The sequence below is a fragment of the Salvelinus sp. IW2-2015 genome, linkage group LG18, assembly GCF_002910315.2.
Source record: "Salvelinus sp. IW2-2015 linkage group LG18, ASM291031v2, whole genome shotgun sequence".
Taxonomy (NCBI): Eukaryota; Metazoa; Chordata; class Actinopteri; order Salmoniformes; family Salmonidae; genus Salvelinus; species Salvelinus sp. IW2-2015.
Window position 1 is genome coordinate 52,724,421 of NC_036858.1, and position 7,519 is coordinate 52,731,939.

The 7,519-nt window shown below is 37.7% G+C and overlaps 1 protein-coding gene across 1 annotated transcript in view; it reads left to right on the forward strand.

Moving 5' to 3' along the window:
* Positions 1–7,519, forward strand: part of LOC111978790 (collagen alpha-1(XXI) chain-like) — an 89,212-nt gene that overhangs the window by 29,650 nt on the left and 52,043 nt on the right. The window lies entirely within an intron of this gene.

Here is a 7,519-nt window from a genome sequence, read left to right on the forward strand (position 1 = left end):
TCCTTCGAATTAAGTTGCACAAAAATGTGTGTCTTTTCCCAAGAATGAAGCCACACAAAAAAATCTGCTGAAATACTTTYTGTACRTTTTTGCACGAATTGTGCTGCCTGAGCTGAGTGTCTTGGATTCCTTAAATTCTAACCTTAGTGATTTTAACAAAAAAGAAAACTGAAGTACTAAAGCTATGGCTTTTCTGCGCTCTGTGTCTTTGTTACATGTGAAGTTCTTTATTCTTTGTTTCTTCAATGTTCTTTCTATCAATGTTTTGTGATTGCACAACAATAATTCAAATATCCATTGCACTCAATAGTTGCCAAGTTGTTAGATTCTCCTAGTCTTTGTTAACCTTTGTACAGTGGTGTAGTGGTACATGGAGAAGTGGGTATACTCACATTTTCCTTCTAGTGTTTAATGAGTTTCCCTATAGTTTTTCAGGTTTTCACTCTCAAAATAAAATATTAAACAAGAAAAGATGTGGATGTCCTAAGTTCACAACAATGCTAAAACCACATCAGGAGACTATTTTTGAGTAAAAAKAATATCAAAAAATATAGTTGCCTTTTAATTCAATTGYGCACCTAGCAAGAGACCATTTGGCTAATTGTGGTTCTGTACTGTACATTGTAGGCCTACAGTGATTGAGTTTGCAAAACAAATGCCCTCCAGATTTGTACAAATCATCTTGATATCATTCTGCCGGGTAGGCCTACTTGGTAGTCAACATTTGATTGGGAAGGTTTTTTGGAAAAGCCTTTAGAAATGTTCAATCAAACAAAGATTCAACCAAGACTTTCAGACAACTTTTTCCATACCTAATTTTGCCCATTGTTGCCTTAGCATTTACTGGTAGATATTATAAKTTGAAACGTCTTTCCTACATTACCGGCTACCGATGTCGTTAAATTCTGTGAACTGCTCCATGTGTCTTGAGGTATATGAGCTGAGAGGTATTGCTGCCTGATATTCTGCTGGAACTAGCTATGTGWATGGGCCAAATGTGAATGTGTTTCACATGCTTTGCAGTTGTGTAGGCTACTTTGTGCATGATTTCTCTATTGTACTAGGGTGAATAAGGAATAAGTATAAATCTTTTTGCATTTGGTCTTCTGTAACCTCTTTCAACATCTATCCAACATATTAGCCCAACACATCATTCGACTGCAGTTATAACAAAGCATTAAAAGTTTCCGCCGATAATATGACCCCGGACTTGTGTGTTTTCTAAATAGCTGCGATCTTGCTGCATGCCCTGATGAATTTCAAACGGCGAACGCTTGTATCCTTATTACACAGGTTCCTGTAAAATATGAATTACTGTTGCTTGCACATTATAGGAATTTCAAAGGCTGTTTCAATGATGAAAATTATTCGGTAGTGTCTCATGTATATATATTAGGCCTTATTGTAACAGGCATCAACGCAAGCAATTGTAGGCTCTGCCTTGTGAGGCTACTAGCTTTCATAGCAATGCATACAGGAACTCAAACGGTTGCGCGCGGTGCGCCATCCCTGCTCATTTTATCATTTGTCCCCCCATCGAAACGCGATCACGATAAGCAGGATATCAAAACAAACTCTGAACACATTCATATTTGGCAGGATGAAAAAACATTAACACTTATGGCAATTAGCTAGCTAGATTGCACTGTGCCTAGCTATTTGTCCTATTTCAGTCTAGATTGCTTGTTGCTAGGCTAATTGTCCTGGGATATAAAATTGAGTGCTTATTTTACTTGAAATGCCCATGTCCTCTACTGCCGCATTTAATCACACATAACGGTCAACAAATCGTTCTAAATCATTCTCCTCCTTATAGGCTTTATCTTCTCTTGATTTTAATTAACGATTGGCAACTTCCATAAATTGGTGCATTACCCCGCCACGTGACATCGTTGCTTCAGTCACCCTACGTGGGTATAACCAATGAGGGGAAGATGGCACGATGGGTATGCTTCTATAAACCAATTGAGGTAGATGGTAGAGATAGCAGACGGCAGACGCTGATCTCGTAAAATAGAATGACTTCTAATTGTTAGCCCTTGCAACGCAGACGCTCGTTGGGATGCGCAGAGTGTGGGTGCAATAATTGAATATTATACGAATTTCTATTTATTTTGCAGCGAGCGGTGGGTAGTCAGCTGTTAGGGCTCACTTTGCCACGTATGAGCTGGTTAGTCCTGTTGCAGGTTTCATTCCTTCGATAAGTTTGGTGGGCAGTGTTAGGGATCCATTCGCAGCCATGTGAGTTATGTGATCTAGCGTTGGGACGAGCATTCGTTTTTTAACATGTTTTGGTATAAATTAATTGGATTATATCTAGTGACTAATGGGATAAGCAGAATGGGCGTGCATGGATAGAAATAGTCCTACAGTGTGAGTCAAGCTTCCATCAAATTTCGTCGATGAAAGTGAGTGGAATAGTGCTAGCCCTGACAGTTTTCAGAAGAAAATCTTTGTGACGTGTCGTATTTACAGTAGTTAGCTTACAAGTGTTGGACGCTCAAACAACACATTCTACACATTTCAGAATGTTTAAAGTGTATTATCAACGATTGGTGTTCTTGTTATGAAGTTTATATCTAATAACCTGACAATGGATCATGATCATATGGGTAGACGACATATTGTTAGTGTGTTAATGACACCAAACACACTAACTTTTTTTAGGATGCAAACCATAAATGAATCGACGTTAATCCATCTGTTCTGATCTAATGAGATGATGTAGATTTGTCTACGGCTTGAGAACTTGGTTCTCATTGGCGAAGAAACTGAACTCAAGTTAGGGGTTATGTCAGACTCTCCATACACTCTTGCCAAACATGGTATAGCCAGAGGATTTAATACAATTTTTAAGGATGATAATGTATCATTATTTCAGGGCTGTGAAACCCTAGCCGAATGCTTCAAAGCGCATTTTTTACTGGAAATTGCTGCTGGACATTTGAATAGCTTGAGGGTTAGTGTATTTATTCATTGTTTCAGGATCTGCAATATAAATTACCAACATCATATATCAAAATAGAGATTGTAAATGAAACTTTTTAATAAGTGATAATCATTGTATCAATTATTAAGGGCTGTGAAAACCTTCAGATTGAGCATCTTTCACCATTGCTTAGTTCGGGCAATCAAGTTGTGTTTTGGACAGGCAGGGGGGTATAAACAGAAGATAGCCTAATTTTGGTGAAATCGAAGTCCATTTATAAGAAACCTCAAATAAGCAAGAGAACGACAGTCTTCATTATTAGAATGGGTCAGTACATCGGAAATGTAAGAACGTTGAAGTTTCTTAAGTGCAGTCTAAAACATCGACAGCGCTATGATCGAACCTGGTCTCTGAGGATGCCACAGAAGAGGAAGACAAAGAGTTACCTTCTGCTTGGCAGAAGATATAAGTTCATTACAGTTAAGCATCAGATTGCACCAATAAATACTTCACTGAGTCAAGTAAAGACCCTCTCAATAACTCTTCAGAGGAGAAGCGGGAATCAGGCTTCATATCGAAATTCTGCAAGATAACCACTACTAAAGGAACAATAAGAGAAGAGATTGATTGGGTCAACATGACGATGGACATTAAGACTGGTGGATATAGCCTTCTCGATGAGTCATTTGTCATTTTTAGTTCCAACCCGAAGCCGTGTCTTTGTGAGACGCAGAGTAGGTAAACAGATGATTCCGCATGTGTGTTCACACTACAGCATGGAGGGGGAGGTGTGATAGTGTGGGGGGTGCTTGATGGTACACGGCAGTGATTTTATTTAGAAGTTCAAGCACACTTATAATACCGATCATCGGCTACACAACAGCAGTTCTGCAGCAAAGCCTCCATCTGGATTGGCACGTTAGTGGGATATTCATTTGTTTTTCAACAGGACAATTGACCCAAAACACACCTCCAGGCTGTGTAGGGTGTTGACCAAGAAGAAGATGAATGAATAGCCTGCATCAATGACCTGTCTGAAAATCACCCGACTTCACGCAATTGAGTATGGTTATGATGGAGAAGGACGCAGAGAGAAGGAAAAGCAGCAACAAGTGCTAGAGTGTGGGAGATCCTTCAAGACAGGTATGGAAAGCATTCTATTAGAAGCTGGTTGAGAGATGCCAAAGAGTGGTAGCAAAGCTGTCATGCATGCAAAGGGTGGCTACTTTGAAGAATGTCAAATCTTAACCTGTTTGGTTACTACATGATATCCATATGTGTTATATTAATAAGTTTTGATGGTTGTTCATATTATTCTACAAATGTATAAAAATGTAAATAGAGAAAAACTCCTTGAATGAGTAGGTGTGTCAAACTATTGAATGTATTGTATATTATATAGAAAAAACAGCAATAATTGTTAAACATATAGTTAATACAACCAGGTTGTCTCCGAATAAATTATTATTCTAGATGACAGCTTGCGTGTTTTTTAGATTTATTATGCATTGTTTTCTAGGTGTGGTCCACTTGGACTGGTACTTGTAAATAAATTGTGAGCCCAGAAAACGGGCGTGTAGACCTTCCCATTATGTCAGATATCATACTTTTCAAAGATTCCTATTGAAGTTTGACCAAAAATGTATTTTCATGTGATGAAGTCGCAACGAAGGATGTGTTTATCCTTCGAATTAAGATGCACAAAATAGGTGATGTCTTTTCCAAGAATGTAAGCCCAAAAATTGCTGAATACTTCTGTCATTTTGCACAGAATTGGTGCTGCCTGACGCTGCGTGTCTTGGATTCCTTGTAATTCTAACTTAGTGTTTAACAAAAAGAAAACTTGAAGTACTAAAGCTGGCTTTCTGCGCCTGGTGTTTTGTTACAGTTGCGTTCTATTCTTGATTTTCTATGTTCTATCTATAATGTATTTGTGAGTTGCACTAATAAATGTCAAATATCTTGCTACTCAATGGTATGGGTTGGCACCGATGCTCTTGTTTATTGTTTCTATGCTCTATTTGAGATATTAGAAATCTTGTAATAGTGAGTGTAGAGACTTGGTAAGCAGAAGCTTGGTAATAGAGACTACATGATATTGTCCTTCTATTGTTACGAGCTTCTTCCATATATGTTTTTGAGGTTCCTTATCAGTCTCAATATAAATATAAACAAGACAAGAATGTCGGCATATTGTTACACAAGAATGCTAAAACCAAAGAACTAGGAGATAAAGGAGACTATGTTTTGAGTAAAATAATATCAAAAATATAGTTGCCTTTTATTCAATTGTGCACTCTAGCAAGAGACGATTTGGCTAGTTGTGGTTCTGTATTGTAACATGGTAGGCCATACGTGATTGAGTTTTTTGCAAACAAATGCCCCAGATTTTGTACAAATCATCTGATATTTCTGCCGGGTAGGCGCTACTTGGTAGTCACATTGATTGGAAACGTTTTTTGAAAAGACTTTAGAAATGTTCAATCAAACAGAATTCCGACAGACCTTTTCAGACAACTTTTTCATTACCTAATTTGCCATTGTTGCTTAGATTTACTGGATAGATTATATATTTGAACGTTTTCCTACATTAGCGGCTACGATGTCGTTAAAATTCTGTGAACTGCTCCATGATGTCTGAGGGTTATATTGAGCTGAGAGGTATTGCTGCCTGATATTGCTGCTGGAACTAGTATGTGTATGGGGCAAATGTGAATGTGTTCGACATGCTTTGCAAGTGTGTAGGCCTACTTTGTGCATGGATATTCCTATGTATAGGGTGAATAAGGAATAAGTTATAACTTTTTGCATTTGGTCTTCTTAACTCTTCAAACTTATACAACATACTTAAGGCAAATGATACATTCCAAATCTTCAGATGTTCCTAATACACACACACAACACACAAACACACACACACCACACACACACAACACACACACACCACACACACACACACACACACACACACAACACACACAGAGCCAACTCACAACACACACACAATGTTGATATCATATTCACAAGGAGGATGAACAATCCATTTGTGTACACTAGAGTCAAAACCTATTTTCTGTTGGTAGAAGCTGGGACGCAGGTTAGATAAACTGGGACACATTATAAAGCTAATGTACGCTCAATGAACAATTCAATAAATGTGTGTGATAGCAATCTAATCTGAAGATTTTAGCAAATGTATCATGTGTTTGCAGTGCGGTCGTGCGTTTAAAATGAGGGAGGACGATCATATTTTTCTTATAGCATAGCTATTTATATTTTCAGCATATTGGAATGAATTATTCATATTCCCATTCACCACTTTTGTAAATCGATAGGTGTTAGGTACTAACCATCATGAGGTCTACAAAAATCTAGGTGAAAGTTTACAGCGTTGGTGCACAGGTAGAGAAAATGTTTGAATAAACAGACATGACACATTCAATACCGCTGGCAACTCTGACATGCATCTGCTGATCTGGGTGTAATATTAGTAGTTGCAAACACAGTTTCTATTGGACAATTCATGTATGTCTATCCCGTTAGTGTCCGTTTGCTTCATTTTGAAACATTTTTCACAGATTGCGGAATGAATACACCCCTGATCACAGCGAACACAAGTTCCACTTTACATAACAGCCCATAACATAGAAGCAGATAAATTTTTTGCATGGTATAATCGCGTTCTAGCATCTATGTGATTCTCCTCTTCACATTTTCCATATCCGTTATGGATTTCAGTGCAACCATCAGTGTACTGTGACAGGTCAAAACTTTTCCAAGCCAAAAACTTATATCATTAGATGATTAAGTTAGACTCTACCAATTCGTTTATTAGAGAAGGAGATCAACGTGTAGTGACAAGTGTATTCAGTTCCCGCAGTATCCATCACTTGCCAGCAATTGAGAGGAATTGGACAATATTGACAAGGCCACAACAACAGCCGATTCAACTCTGATGTGAAGGAGATGTGCGGCATTATGTCAATACTGTTTTCTGATCTAATGCCTACTTTTAGGTATTGTGACAACAGATCATCATCTGTATTTTCAATCATGTGAAATCCATATATTAGCAGCTAATGAATTATTTCAATGACTGTTTCCTTAAATGAAATGTAGACTCAGTCAACATAATTTGAAATGTTGATGTTGGTTTATATTTTTGTTACAGTATATTTAGTAGAGTATGTGTTTACATAAAAAATAAATTTTTAATGTTTTCACTATTTATATTTTGTATGACACCACCGAGGAGGAGGATTCTCTTCTTTTTTCTCTGAGGAACTCCATGGTGTATCGATACGTATGCTGGGATAGAGTCTGAAGAGTTAGTGAAGATGGAAATGCACCATCACCGCTTTTTCTAATTCACATTTCAAATAACAGTACTAAATAAAGGATGTAGTACTACAAGAAAAAGAGCCTGCCTAACCTAAGTACAGGGGATCCTCGTAATGTAGACTGGAACTCTTTCCTCCATTGCATAAAGCCTAATAAGAATGTCCGCTTCACTACTCTATGGCTGTCCTAATTTAGCTAACTATGGTGGATAACTGCGGGACTCAACACAATGACTGAATTAACAAATGT